Here is a 16,493-nt window from a genome sequence, read left to right as displayed (position 1 = left end):
GTATTTGTATCACGAAATTTGCTTAAGTTTCTGATTCAATTTAGCATCGAGGGATGAATGGATAGTGACTATCTCCCACTGTCCCTTATCTTAGAGATACTGGGGGATGGGATTCACCTCAAGGAAGTTCTCCAGTTTGACCATTGTGAAGGTTCCCGGTTAATAATTGCCAAATGATCTCCCTGGATAGAAAAGCAAATCAAGGATATTTTGGCTGCAGATGACTCCTTATATCTATTTTGGCAGAGCCCTCAAATGTGGGCATCCTTACCCACTATCAATCCCTTGTCCAGAAGATTCAGCATTGAAAATTGAAAGAAATTTTAGATCGGAAGAAGCAGTATAAAGCATTGATAGGGCGGGGGGGGGGGGAGAGAACTGCAGCAAGGGAGGCCTAGGAATGGTTGTATGCTGCCTCCAGAATGAAAGATTCAAGAACATTCTGGAGGATCGTGTCAGCCAGTCCCAAAGGGAGCTCCCTTAAGTTGGGATGTCATATTTCGGCAGACATTTGGGTGACATACTTTAAGACTCTATATCTGGCCAACTGTATTAGAGGTACTCCCCTACCACATCATTGGGATGCACTTCCCACTTGGCTTCCAGTCACCTCTCAAGAAATTGTTAGTTTAGTGGCCCAACTAAAACCAGGCACCTGGCAAGGCACCTGGAGTGGACCTGATCCCTGCGGAGTTATTAAAAGCAGATCTTGATTGGTGGGCCCCAGTTTTGGAAAATCTCTTCTTCTGTATTGATCAGGTAGGTTGTATACCGGAAGAATGGAACACAGCTGTTATTGTCCCTATTCATAAGAATGGTCAGTACTCCAACCCATCTAATTATTGCACAATAAGCTTGTTGAGCATAGTTAGCAAAGTGTATGCTAGACATCTTATAAGTAACAAGCTTATTGATTGGGCAGAGCAAGGTAACATCCTCAGAGACGAACAGGCTGGCTTTCGAGTTGCTCAATCTACATTGGATCAGGCCCTGGTTCTAAGACACTTAGCGGAAAAGTATACCAACAATTCCTCCTCCTTATATGTGGCATTTATTGATTTCAAAGACGCTTTTGATTCTATCCCTAGATCTCGACTCTGGAGCAAATTGGTCAATACCTCCATAGACCCATGATTACTCATACTCATCCATATGCTACACGAAAACACCTTATTGAGAGTAAAGTGTAATAATAAAGGCCACCTTTCTGAACCTGTTGCTATGCAGAAGGGGGTTAAGCAAGGATGTATTTTAGTTCCCTTTCTTTCCCTTTCTACATTAATTTCTTAATCCCCCTCTTAGACAATCTGGCATCCATCAGCCTAAACTAGCTGGTACACCCTTCTCGATTTTACTTTAAGCTGATGACGCAGCTATACTATCAAGAACACTAGTTGGTATGAGGAGGGCGCTGTGAAAACTGAAGATGAGTCACTAGTTATAAATACACAAAAGACCATGGTATTTGCCAAGAGACCAAAAGAACATATATGGCAAATTAATGGGTGCAGGGTTGAGCAGGTTAAGACCTATAAGTACCTGGGTCTAGTTTTTCACGCAAAAGGTTCATAGGGCCCACAATGTGAATATGTGGCAGCTAGTGTGCAGAGGACTGCATCTGCTTTACTCAAATTATTTCACACTAATGGGGGACATTACATTCCTGAGGCGGTTAGGGTGTAGCAGGCTAAATTACTGCACTAAATGTTGTACGGGGTCCAGATTTGTCCTACCTGTAATTTTAAGTTCTTAGAAATGGTTCAATCTAGATTTCTTCGTGCAATTTTTAAAGTTCCCAGATGTGTATCGAATGCTATCTTGCATTTAGAAACAGGGTTGACCAGAGTTGAGGCACATGTGTGGCTTCGTACATTTAACTACTGGCTGAAATTATATGCCTGCCCCCAGGGCCTTGCCCCCTTGGTTCTGAAAGATGAGTTTCACTCATCCTGGTGCACGAGCCTCTATGACAATTTGGCAGATATGGCTTCTTGCTGCAATATTTATTGGCTTTGGGTCATGACGCTGCCAAATAAATTATTAAAAAGTGTGTGGCAGATATAGAGAAGCAATTGGATTTAAGTCTGGTTATCACCAGTAGTATTTCAGGAGGTTTTTCAAACTACCCCCGGCCAGCTGCATACCTCACTCACTTGACCACCTTAAATCAGAGGAGAGCTTTTTCGCTGGTGTGGTTTGCCTTGCCTTCTGCTGTTCTGGATGGCAGATTTAAGGGGATACCACTGAGGAACTGGTTATGTCCATGTGGTTTGGGTGACATTGAGTCTGTCTTACATGTTCTTTTACACTGTGCCTGTTATAGGGGCATTCGTACTATCTGGATTGAACCATTTTTAAAAATAGGTCTGGTCAATCAGAAGAGTGTTACAACTTCTATCTCTTGGCAGATCAACATGCAGTTGTTACAGCAGGGACAGCAAGATTCTGTGCAGCAGCCTGTAAACTGAGACGGAAACAACTGAGTAGCTGTAACTGAGATTTTTGTATAACCTGATGTTTTGTATAACCTGATGTTTGTTATCTAATTTTACTGTTTTGATTTTGTTTTGTTTTATGTTAATTTATATTTTGGTGTGTATGTTGACTGGTCATTGACCGTAATAAATTATGGTACAGGAGGGACATCCTGTAACTGCAGGATGCCCTTCAGCAGGAATACTGTTATTTGTATTCAACTGTGCCAGTCCAGTTTGTTTATTTATTTATCATTTTCTATTTATTTATTTATCATATTTTTATACCCCCTGATATGTACATCTCTAGGCAGTGTACAAAGTTTAAAACAATATAAAAAGTCACTGATTAGAATCCACGTAACACAACAAAAACTATCACATAAAACAGTTATTGAAACCAATTATTAAAATTAATTCTAATTAAAAGCCTGAGATAACAGGAGAGTCTTGAGGGTCTTCCTGAAAACAAACCGAGAAGGAGATGCTCTTATTTCAGCGGGGAGCATATTCCAAAGCCCTGGGACAGCCACAGAAAAAGCCCGGTCTTGGGTCGCCACCAGACCTCTCCAGAAGATCGTAACAGGTGGCAGCGTTCATGACAAAGAAGGTGCTCTCTTAAAACCACTATTTATCAGTTCTTTATCAACCATATCAGTTGATAAAGCTATCCATGGTTTATCAAGCGTAAAGGAAAAAATGAAATTGTTACTGTCTGGCCTACCCACCCGCACCCCACACTGAACTCAAAAGTGGCAGAGAAGAGGTCGCTGCAGGACAGAGCTGGGGCTTGGATGTGGCCAGGGCCAGTCCGGGGACTTCTGCATCAAACAAGTGAGTCACGGGCAGATCAAGTGTCTGGACTGCAGTGCATCTCCCTTTTTAAAAAAAGCTTTGGGGGGCGGAGTTACCCCTTTTACTTTGATTTGAAGGAGGGAAGCCCCAGTGGTGACAGTAGCTGCAGGGAGGGGAGCCACCCAGTGAGGGGAATGTTCTTCCCTTTGCCCCTAAAGATTGCTGGCCACAGGATGGGGTGCGGCGGAGGTAGCTGGCTGCAGGGAGGGTGAGGGGGCAAGGAGGGGAGAGTCACGGTGCACCCCCCCCCTTTAACCCCTAAGCCCGCTGTGCAGGTGGCAGCAGTGAGCTCCAGCTCCTTCCTCCTCCCCTCCTGCTAGCTGACTGAATGGCTGGGCTCTGCTATCGGGCTGCAGTCTTAAATATCAAATCACTTAGGCAATTATACTTTGGCTGAGTTCTCACAATCACAGTAATCATGGTTAAAGGGTTAACCCAGATTGCTGAGCCCCACAAAGCTGGTTCTGGGGATGCAGATTTCCCAGACAATCCTGGTCAAACTGTTGTGGTTAAACCACATTTAGAACAGATAACCAGAATGCTATTTGGTTAAATATGGTTTAACCACAGCAGTTTGACCAGGTTTGATCAGGAAATCTGCGATTTCTAAGAAATCCTGTTTCACTCTTTAACTGGGATACCACAATTGTAAGAACATCACCTATGAAGCTATGGGGAATTATTCCAGTGTTCTAAGGAGCAGTTGGCTATCAGATGGACTTGTAAGAACATGCAATAACTGTTTGTCTAAGGCAGGAGTTGCCATCTATGGCTCTACAGATGTTGTTGGACTACAAGTACTATCCTTCCCATTGGCTGGGGGTGATGGGAGTTGTAGTCCAGCAACATCTGGGCACCCAGGTTTGGGAACCTCTGCCTTAGAGAAACATACATTTTCTGTGGGTTTTGCTTCTGATTAGGGGCATAACTATAATAGGGCAAGGGGAGACAGTTGTCTGGGGGCCCACTGCCTTGGGGGCGGGCAGAGTCAAGTCACATGACTGACTTCCCCAGCCACACACCCACCTGTGCTCCCTTCAGTTGTATTCATCTTCCGAAATTGATGTGAATGTTAAGACCTGGAGCTACCAGAACAGCGTGTCTTTCTCTAGTACCATTAAATGACTTGCATCGTCCACAATTTACAAAACCTTTAAAAAAATAATTTAGGATGATGTTCTATTGTGGCACATAGGATCTATCTATCTATCTATATATATATACACACACACACATTTACATTTACATATATAAAATATAAATTTTACTATACTTTTTGTTACCACTATTTGGCCTCATTTAAGATTTCTTGACTTCATGAGCTGAGCTTCAGTGGGGGGACATTTTAAAATCTTGTCTCTGGGCCCACTCGAATCTTGCTACACCCCTGCTCCTGATCCACTAGTCTCTGTCTCCAGGCCCTGCCTATGTGGATGTGTCCTGATGTGTGCAAAATTCTGTGGCCGCATTCAAATGTAACACAAAACCTTGGGTGAAATGGGCCCACAGTTCCGCTTCCCACTCCCTCTGCTCTCCCATCAGTTGTAACTTAGAGTGATCTCTCTGCAGTCAGTGAGACTGGCTGTGTGGGCATCCTTCTTTACTGAAGGACAGCCCTGGCAGGCAATTGCAGCCAAAGTGAGGGAGGAGCTTCCTTCCTGAACTCCGGTTACCAAAGAGGAAGGCCGTAGTGCCGCATTTGGATGTAATGCTGGCACCACAGAACCAGAGTTAAAGGTGGTGAAACTCACTACAAACCGAAGGTACAAATTGAAGTCTAGGGAGGAAAACCACGGGTCCATTTTCCATCCAATCTGCAGTTGCACGCATACAGACATACAGAAATTACAACCGGAGGCCCTTTTAACTTTGGTTTCGTGTTATGTCTGAATGCAGCCATTGTATACAACTGGAATCTCCATGTTGAAAAATATTTACAAGACTCTGTGTGTGTGTGTGTGTGTGTGTGTGTGTGTGTATTTCCCAGTTGTGATTTGCAACATTTGTACATTTTTAAAAAATTTCCTCAAGTAATTAAGCCCTTGCTGTGCAAAGTTTCTTCAGTTCCTCTTTTAAAAGGCAGTCTTGGTGTGCACCCCCCTCTCAAATGAACCATAGGCAGTCTAGCTAATCCCTGTGTTTGGGTGCAGATTGCAGAAGTATAGACCCAGTGTTGTTTAATGCTGCTATTATCACCCTGCCAGATGTCTTTCAGTATAATAACCACCTACTGTGCTGTCATGTCAGACTCTTCGATAAAATGTAGCTCCTTTGACCAAAAATAAAAATATCAAAAGTAATAAAATTGCATTTTCTTCCAATCTAGCATAAAAGAATCCAGCCAGGCTAGCTGTATCCCTTTTACACAGTTTGTCCAAAACAAATTAAATATTATTCATGCCATTCTCAAGTATTTGTAAACTATTTTTTTTAAAGAAATAGTTTACTGAAAACACATTAATACTAAATGACTGTGTTTCAAAAACAAACGTAGCTACATACATCCATTTTCATTCAAAACCTGAGCCTCTGGGGGAAAGGATACAGCATTTGGGCCTTTTATTTTAGAAAAATGATTACTAAGGTGGGAAAGGCATGACAAAGGTTTATAAAATTAAGCATAGTGTGGCACCAGTGCAAGCGGAGGAGCTCAGGTGCTTCTGCACAGTTCAACTAATTGAGCTCCACTGTTGGCTTGGTGGTGGGAGCTAATTTAGATAATCTCTCCTTAATTATTTATGTATTATTTAAAATATTTCTGTGCCACCCCTCCACTACAATATTGCTTGGAGGGGCTCATGAAGAAAAACAATAAGAGTTAAATATTATTTAAAGCAGTAAAACAAAACAAAACAAAAACACAGTGTGGGGTTGCACAGCCCTCAGGGACATATTTTTGGATGACACAGAGGGCTTCCAGGAGAATGGGAGGACACTGAAATCTTCACAAACTAGGAGCATTGGTAGGTGCTTAAAAGATGTGGGGCACAGGCCCACAGGCCCCCTTTTGATAATTAAATTCAATCATACTCTACAGTCCCTACTATTATAATACAGCACCTATAAAGGCAGAAGCAGGGAGAGATAGGTGAGGCTAGGATCTCTCACCCATGCTCTGTGTGGGTGCCTCCACTGCTGTACTTCTTTTCTGGAAGAGCTCACGGAGGAGGGAGGTGGCTGATGAGAATCAGGGCTCTGGTTACTGAACTGCCGTCAAAGCATATTATAAACATAGTCCAACTTCTGTGCTTATATTAAGCATGCACTTAATGGTGACATGCTTGTAAACTAAATACCAGCTGGATCAGACCCCCATCCCACCCCATCCCAGTGGATTGGTACCAAGGCATGGCCGAAGGGGACTTGTACTCTAGCTGCTGGCCACTGGATAGGGGTCTGGATAGGGGTTCTTTGCAACTGCCGTTGGCCATGAAAAAAAGCTCTCTTAGATGCCAGTTGGAGCTTTCCCCCATGGCAAACAGCAGCCACAGGAGGCCCAAATCAGACTGGATCTCAGGGGTGAGTGAGCAAAAGCCCCCCATGGTGATGTTTCAGTCATCGTTCCAGATCAGCAGAGAGCATGGGTTGAGGATTGATGGTCCAAATGAATGTAGATTCCAGGTTACTAACACTACATTAGTAGAATATACAATAAAGCACTAGAATTATACATTTTTATTCTTGCTACATTTCTTTGCTTTGTTTACATACCTGCATATTGCCGGAGCTGGAATCCTCGTAAGCAAAATTACCTTCAGCCATCTGGTCACCCCACAGCTACTACAGCTGTACATTTGGCACACACAGCAGTCTCTGCCTGAATTTTACAGTGTTTATTTTTAATATTTCAAAAATGAATCCTAACCATATTTCAGAGCAATAAAGGTTCTATTTTTTAAAAAGAAAAAAGAAAAAAAATGTTCTAAAAGGTCAATATGAAATGCTGTGCAAAGAAAAAACTGGATCATTCTATTTGAATACAAATAGAAACACAAAGTGTTAGGCTCAGTGAAAGGAAATTACGAGTGAACTGTTGTACTATGAAAGCATGAACTTTGCTCAGTGCATGCATGGAGGTTGGAAAGCCGTCCAGCAGAATTGCTCATCTTTAGCCTCTGCCACCTCTATAGCCCTAAATGGCTTGGATCCAGGTTACCTGAGAGGGTGCCTTGCCCCATACATCCCTAAAATCCTCTTTGGAATCCCTGCTCCAAGTAACCCCACCATCTGAGGTGCAGTTGGCGGCTATTAGGAAAGAGGGCCTTTTTGGTGGTGGCACCCTGAGGAAACAATGTGTGGTGCACACAAGAAATGGAAGAAATAAGGAGCCAAGGAAAAAATCAGGACAGAGACCCCACACAGGACTTAGGGGCAGGAGAGGCTAGTTTAGATAATTGGTCCTTGAACATGGACCAACAAGTCAAACATGCATAGATCTGCTAGGTCTAAACTCTAATGAGGCAGTTATGAGCAATGTAGGCTTCACTGTCATGGCAATATGATGATCTACAGTTCCAACAATGGCCAGTAAACAGTACTGAGAATTGAACATCTAAACTGAGCCACTACTCCAGAGAAACCCATTAAGTTAGTTAGTTAGTTAGTTAGTTAGTTAGTTAGTTAGTTAGTTAGTTTATTTATTTATTTGGATAAAGACCTCCCACTATCGAAGTTTCTAGGCAGCTTACAACAATAAAACAAACCAAGACATTTTAAAACTCAACATATCAAAATTTCAAATTAAAATAACTATCCATAAAAACTACTAAATAGCTAAAAATATTGGCTGAAGCGATGTGTCTTTAGTTGTTTCCTAAGAGCCAACAGGGATGGAGCAGCTCCAATCTCAACCGGAAGTGTGTTCCACAGAGAATGCACTTACAGAGAAGGTGCAACTACAGAGAAGACTCGCCTTTGAGTCATAGCAGACAAGCTGGAGGCACCCTCAGACAAACCTCCCCTGAAGATCTAAGTAGGTGTTGGGGTTCATAACAAAGAAGGCATTCTCTTAAATACCCTGGGCCCAAGCCTTAAGGCTTTATAGGTAATAACCAGAACTTTGTATTTTACATGGAAACCTATTGGTAGCCAGTTCTTTTGAAACAGGAGTAATATGGCCTCTCCGGGATGTCCCGGAGACCAATCTGGCAGCAGCATTCTGCACCAATTGCAGTTTCTGGACTACGTACAAAGGCAGCCCCACGTAGAGTGCATTGCAGTAGTCAAGCCTGGAGGTTACCAGCATGTGCACCACTGTCTTAAGGTCACTCACTTCCAGGCAAGTGCACAATTGGCGAACCAGCCGGAGCGGATAGCAAACACTCCTGGCCACTGCATCCAGTGCATCCGGTGTACTTGTAGATGGGCAGCTGAGCAGATCTCTGTGCAGGGGGAAAGCAGCGGAAGAATGGGAAGGAGAAAGGGCAAGTGGTGTAGAGCTACCACTTGCAAGCTTGAGAACCAGTATGGTGTAAATCCAGGCAGACCACTGTACAGGACACTGTGCAGGTCCTGATGCAGGCTCCAGTATAGATTCCAATACCGGTTCTGAGTTCATGTGTTTGGATAACACATATCAAGTAGGCAAGTAGGACATATCAAGTAAGGCAAGTAGGCAAATTCATGCCCTGGGCCATGCACAGGTCACATGCCCTTGCTGGAAGGGCTGAAAGCTAGGCTGAACAAAGATACTCATGGCTGCATGAATTGATCAACTTTGGTGTAAACCCATTGAAGAAAAGGCTGGAAATGGCTTTGGCAATGTGTACGTGAAGGGCAGAAATTAAAGCTTTATCTGGGTAGGAGATGGTTCTCCAGGAGCAAAGATAAATTTCCTAAGTTTTAACAAGCTTACCTCCTTCTAGTCATTTGTCAGGTCATTAGCTATTGATAGTGGGATGGGGAGTTGTTGCACTTATCTTGAGTTACTGTGGAGAAGATTAGCTCATGCTATTTCTCTTGTGAAAGGGAGTTTGTTACTTCCCTAGAGAGTGTTTTTGACTTGAAAGTCTACTTTGCCAGCTTTCTTCTCCTTAACGGAGAGATGGTTTGGGGATGATTCCCTTCCAGTCTTCATTGTTATTATGACCTCAGGGTAGCATTGCCCCATGTTTTGCTTATGCTAAGCAACCAGTTGCAAGTCTTGCCAAACATGGGCATGTGCAGAATTCATGATCCCATGAGCTCAGGCATCCCAAAATGAAAGCTGTGGTCCCACAGTTCCAAGCATATGGTGGGATGCTGTCTGCAGCTAAAGCTGTTTTAAACTAAAGCTGTTTTAGCAACACTAGCCACTTTAGCTCCCGCAATTCTTCCGTATACCATGGAGCTAATTTAGAAGTGGGTCAGGAGCTATCGAGCCCAGTGGTGTAGCCAGTGGAAAGGCAGCCCATATCCCTCCTGCTGACAGCCCCCACATGTGATGTTTGTGCACATGATGTCATGTGCAAGCGGGGCATGGCCTGATCGCCCGCATGTGTGACGTCCATTAGCGTGATGTCATGCACAAAGGGGTGTGGCCAGAGAGCCCACCCCATCCCTCCCAATTGCATGTCCAGCTAGCGAAATGCAATCTCTAGCCAGCTAAATGCGACTGGAGGGAGAGAAAGGGAAATAAACACAGCCAGCCTGTAAATGCTGGCTGGAAATGAGACCAGGAGAACTCAAATGGGCTTGCTGGAGCACAGGCCACACCCCGTTGCAGCTGACATCACACACAAAGGGGGCATGGCCCAGGCTTGGGAGAGCTGTGTGAGATCTAAACCTAATCTTAAGGACTACATAATAAAAAGGTAGGTAGGGAGGGAGATGTTTCCATCTTCTCTCTAGGAGGAAAGGAAGGATTGTGATTCAGCTCCTGAGCTCATTTCCAGCCAGCATTTGCTGGTTGGCTGTGTTTATTTCACTCTCTCCCTCCAGGTGAGAAAGGGAAATAAACACATCTGGCTGGAAATTCGGAGGGCTGAGGTGGGCCCTCTCGCTATTGGGCCATGCCCCCTTGCATGTGACACCACACACAAAGAGAGCACCAGAGGCCCTTTTCATTGGTGGACCGGGTTATTTGAACCCTACAGAGCAATGGTGGCTCTGCCCCTGGTCGAGTCTATCACCCTAGTGAGCTCATTATTCCAATTTTCTACTAGGGTTACAACAGGATCACTCTCAGAGCCAGCATTAAAACCCTCCAACGTTTCTTGGAATCTTATTGGATCCAGCAACCTCCTTGGGTAGTCCATCCTAATGGGCCCTTCACCCCTGCAGAGGTGGCTAGTGGCTGCAAATTGAACCTTCGCCAGGTGGTAGTGCATCCATGACAATGGGGAAAACATAGAAGTCTCCACCCAAGGAACACCTCCCTGATCAGAGCAAAAAACCAAATCAAACATGTGACCAGCAACATGTGTCATACCTCAGATCACCATGATCATAGTTGTCATGGCGACTATGAACTCTGGAGCTGCTCCTGCCAATTCAGTCCCAAAGTGAACATTGAAGTCACCCACCACCATCAACCTGGACATCTCCAATGACAACTCTGCAACCAAATTTGGCAGCTCAGTTAGGGATTCTGTTGGGTAGTGGGGTGATCAGTACATCAAAAGAGGTCCCAGTCTATCCCTGGTCCCAAGTACACACACTCAATATAGACAAATGCTCTGATAGGGCTTCTGGTAAGGGATATATTGTTCTTATAAACCACAGCCACTCCACCTCCCCACCAACATCCTCTCACCTGCTCTGCAATAGAGTATCCTGTAGGAAGAAGCTGGGATGGGACAAAACTGGGCCACTAGCCTCTCCCAACCAGGTCTCTGTAATGCATGCCAGATCAGCTCCCTCATCCACAATCAAATCATGGATAATTTCTGATTTATTTTGGACCGAATTGGCATTGCAAAGAGCAAGGTGAGATTCTGCGAGTGGTTGGCACTGTTCCCCAGTGTCAAATAGCTGACAGGGCTGCTGGAAGGGGAGACAGGCCCGCGGCAGAGACAAGCGGGCCCGCGGCAGAGACAAGCGCGCGCGCCGCGAAAGGCGCATGCGCTCCGCCAGCTCTTCTTCATTTAAGGCATTGACGGACAACAACGGGGCAGGGGCAGCAGGGAGGAACTCTGCCACCCCAAGAAGATTCTTAAAAGCACCAGCGCCGGAGGGGGAAGAGCGGCGGGGAAGGGGTAAGTACTACCACCCCCCCTTAAAGAGACACCCCCGCAAGTGCCGGACCACGCTTCTGCCGGACCATGCACACCACTACAAACTGGGGCTGAAGGGAGGGGGGAGAGACAATTTAGAACTAGGGGTGCAGATTATCTGTGCCAGATCAGCTACTGTAGCTCTGTATACACAGAGCACAAACATTAACTGGGAGAGCATTTCAGAGCCTGGGGGCAACAACAGAGAAGGCCCAGTCCCATGTGCACAGCAGTTTAGCCTCTCTAAACGTTGGCACTGTTGGAGATGGCGTTCCAGTGCATCAACCTTTTGCCCCAACGATCCTAATGACTACTAGGCACACTAGGAGTAGAGATAGTGAGTAAGGGTCTCCCTAACTGTTCTACCTGTCTCTACTCTATGGACTGGGTCTCACGATCAGTGAGACCCGGTTTGGGGCAGTGAGTGGGAAGAGCGGGCTAAGCCCGCTCTCCTCGCTCACGAGCGGGCAGGGAGTGGGGGGAGCGGGGGCCATGTGGCCCCCGCAAGCCCCAGTATGCCCTGCGCGAGCTCGCAAGGCATACTGGGGAGACCACCGGAGCAGGGAGGTGGCTTTTTGCCTCCCGGCCAGGGGTCTACTCATGAGTAGGTGCGGCGCGAAGGCACGCCGCGGCTACTCATGATCCTAAAAGCAGGTTTGCTGGAGTGCTCACTCTGCAAACTTGCTTTTTAGCAGGGGTTCTCGAGCGGGTTACCCGTTTGATAACCACCGGGCTCGGCTGTGAGCCCGGTGGTTCTTACGGTCAACAAAAATCGGGCTAGCGTCTGCTAGCCCGATTTTTGTTGATTGTGAGAATCGCCCCTATGACTCCTGAACTAACACTTCCACACTTCCTGTGCTGAATCACAATCCTTCCTTTCCTCCTAGAGAGAAGATGGAAACATCTCCCTCCCTCCTTACCTTTTCATTATGTAGTCCTTAAGATTAGCTTTAGATCTTTCCTATCCAAGTGTACTTAACCAATAAATACTTAGAATTTAGTTCTACAAGAATCTCCATTTGTTTTCTCTAAGTATCTGCAACAACTAAACCATCCTCTGCTACCTACTCTGTAACTGGAGTGTGCTCATTCCTTAGTGCTCTGCTGGTTTACCTACTGGGGGTAAAAATTAACAACCCCTAATAGGCGGACAGAGCAAAGGCCCCTCTGATGATCTTGCTGGGCAGGCAGAAACTCTTGGAAGCAGGCGATCCCACAGGTATCCAGGGCCCAAATCACTAAGCATTTGTGGTTTGTTAACAAATATATTCTGCTCAAACCATGGTGGGAAAATGTGAGGGGTTTGTCACAATGCCTGTGACTCCAAAGATTTTTAACCTTGCTACCTTACTTGGCTTTAATTACATAGGTTTAGTGCTAGAATCCCCTTAAGCAAAAGTTAGTGTTCTTTTTAGGATATTTTTAAATAACAGCCAGAGGTTATTAAACTAGCCAATTCTTTGGCTTCAGGCTTCATACTAGTGAAATGTCCACCACTCTGAGAAAGATGGAGGACTAGTAAGGAAAGCACAAATGTTGCAGGGAACCCTGCTCATATATGAGCAACCCTCTTTTAGTTTCCTTCTCAGGGGAAGCTGTGCTGTCCAGTTTCAAGTGGAAAGTTTTGTTCTCCCCACAACAGGGCCTCCATTTGCTGCCTGTTACCTTGGCCCATAAAAGCCACGAGGACCATTTAAAATAGAGCTTACTCAGATCTCTAGAGTTCTGTGACCACTATTTCCTGGCTCCACCAGAATGTGACCAAGATATGCTCTCATTTGTGTCAGCATTTGTTGAGGGATAGCCAACCCACCTCCTAGTGGGTGTGCATTATTACTCATATAGCTGCTATTGATCACCCCACCATCAGGTACAATAGCCTGCCGGATAGACTGTTGTGGTAAAATGACTGCATGAGCATGTCCGCTCCCCCAAATAAGGCTATGATGATATATGCATAGAAGAGCTCTTTGGACAACATGAGTGTGTTTGTGGGCTGAAAAAACGCTCTGGTAATTTAGTAATAAAGGTGAAGTGTGCCATCAAGTCAATTTCGACTCCTACTGCCCACAGAGCCCTGTGGTTTTCTTTGGTAGAATACAGGAGGGGTCTACCATTGCTTCCTCCCATGCAGTAGGAGATGATGCCTTTCAGCATCTTCCTATATTGCTGCTGCTCAATATTTGATTTATTTATTTATCTACTCATTCAGTCATTCTTTTTTTAATTTTTTTTTAATATAGTACCAGCGAGGATTCAAATCGGCAACTTTCTGCTTGTTAGTCAAGCACAGGGACAGAGCCACCATTGGGCGAATGGGTTCAAAGAATAAGGGCTCCAAGTGCAATAAGGGCTCCAATAAGGGCTCCAAGTGCAGCGCCAGACACCCCCCCCCACATCTGACATCAGACACGGGGGGCGTTATTTCAGTCCCTAACGGGGCTGCGTGGCCCCGTTTGGAGCCAAAATTGGCCAGCGCAGCCAGAGTGATTCTTCTGCCTTAAAGGCAGGGAGAGCCACTCTTGGTCTCACTGCCAATGCAGCGGGGCCAATCAGTCTCCCTTCCAAATGGGGCCGCATGTCCCCATTTAGGAGAGAGATCGGCCTGTGCTACATTGGCAGCGTGGCCGGAATGGCTCTCCCTGCCTTTAATGTAAGGAGATTGGCTCCAGGCCACACTACCCGATGCAGTGTGGGTCGCTCTCCCTTCCAAATAGGGCTGCGTGGCCCCGTTTGGGAGGAAGACCACATCCCCCACGTCTGATGTCAGACACAGTGGCATAGCTAGCTGGGTCCCTGCATCTGACGTCAGACGCGGGAACTGGGCTAGGGGGCCTCGGTGGCAGCCGCACACAAGCCGCTGCCAGCCTCCCTACGCCGTTGTTCAAGCATTTCCAGAACATTAACCTAGCAAAGAATGGGAAGAAATCACAATGGTTTTCTATCTCTACTTAATAAAGCATATCTTGGTCACATTCTGGTGGAGCCAGGAAATAGTGGTCACAGAACTCTAGAGATCTGAGTAAGCTCTATTTTAAATGGTTCTCGTGGCTTTTATGGGCCAAGGTAACAGGCAGCAAATGGAGGCCTTGTTGTGGGGAGAACAAAACTTTCCACTCGAAACTGGACAGCACAGCTTCCCCTGAGAAGGAAACTAAAAGAGGGTTGCTCATATATATATGAGCAGGGTTCCCTGCAACATTTGTGCTTTCCTTACTAGTCCTCCATCTTTCTCAGAGTGGTGGACATTTCACTAGTATGAAGCCTGAAGCCAAAGAATTGGCTAGTTTAATAACCAAATTTGCTTTGGTACGTTGTGGAATTGAATGAAATTGTAGGTACTTTAATTTCACTGTGAGAATTAGAATATGCATTACTTTTCCTCATTGGGCTTAAAAAGACCCCAAAGTGCTGAATTTTAGCTAGATCTGGCTGTATGTTTTCTCTTGGTTGTGACTCCTTTTTTAAAAAAAGAAATGTCTTTCAAAACCAATACTGTACATCTATCTATCTATCTATGGCCTCGTAGCTTCTGCTGTAAAGCTCCTTTTCGAAGTTCAGTGTGACACAAGACACATGGCTCTGCAACCTTTGTTGTATCAGCCTTTGTGGAATATCTCCTTGATTTATGTTCTCCAGATTGTGGAAGTAGAATTTCCCTTCTGCATATGTGCTCTTTAGAAAAAAGAGGCAGCGCAGTGTGGCTTTAATGAGTGTCAAGACACAGTAAATTTTAAAAGCAAAATGATAGGCATTAACAGAATAGTGGGAAGAAGGCTTTTTTTTTTTTTAAAGCAATAATAAAGGAGTTTGACACATGGTTTTTATACAGGTGAACAAAATCCCTTGGAAATCTCTTGGAAATGGTTTTGAGATTTAACGGTCAAAGAGAGGGAAATCGTTTCGGAAAGATAAGCAAAGGAGCTGATTGTTCTGGACTATCCTGCTGACATGCATTGGGAAATGCCTCTCTGTGACTGCTCAGAGTTCATTAAAAGCACATTTTAGCCCATTGGTCTCAATACGATGAAGGAGCTGTACATGCATCTAATCATGTTTTCCTTATGCTGAAAACTCTGCCTGTGCTGAGCTTAAACTGCTGGGTTTAATTTTCATTTTTATTCAGAAAATGAGCACCCACTAAACCAGGGCTGTTCAACTTTGGCCCTCCTGCAGATGTTGGCCTACAACTCCCATAATCCCTGGCTATTGGCCACTGTGTCTGGGGATTATGGGAGTTGTAATCCAAAAACAGCTGAAGGGCCTAAGTTGAGCAGGCCTGCACTAAACAAAAAGCATGGGAATATAATACAATACAGAGAATGAAAGCTGTTCCTTTTTCAGAATACACACCCCAAAAAGAAACAATGAATCCCTGAGTTTTATGTAATATATAGTATCCCTGATCATGTTGCAATCCGTTGTGCTGAACTTTTATGACACAGAAGCATTTTTTCTCTAGAGTTATTTTTGACATCATACTATTTACTCGTTCACCCTATGCAGATATAACATTTAACCCTGATTGAGAGTCAACTTACATGTGATGCAGAAGATCCATGATCAGAATTCCTGACATTTTTATTTGCACTGAAAAACAACAATGGGAGATCCAGTGTTGACTGGAGAAGTGGCACAGGGGCAAGCGTGTTCACTCCTCCTCTCACATGTGCCGTTTCCATTACCTCAAGTTACTGTTTGTCTGGGTGGGGGATAGATACATCCCCCATGGCTGCTTTGAAGTACAAATCAAAACCTTGGGAGATCCAGTCACAGATCTTCTGTGTCACAGGTAGCTTGGTCCTAAGCTATCTGAATTTCTATCTGAATATCTAAACTGTAGTAAGAACACTCTGTGTGGGCAGGTTCACACATAACACAGAACCTGCCTAGCCTGAGATATGGAGGGAACTTGAAGTTGGCACTGTTCAAAATAGCCTAGTTGAGCCAGAGGTACATCTCCTGTGTGGGC

Source organism: Hemicordylus capensis, chromosome 1, assembly GCF_027244095.1.
Source record: "Hemicordylus capensis ecotype Gifberg chromosome 1, rHemCap1.1.pri, whole genome shotgun sequence".
NCBI classification, from domain to species: domain Eukaryota; kingdom Metazoa; phylum Chordata; class Lepidosauria; order Squamata; family Cordylidae; genus Hemicordylus; species Hemicordylus capensis.
Note: the sequence above shows the minus strand (reverse complement) of the source record.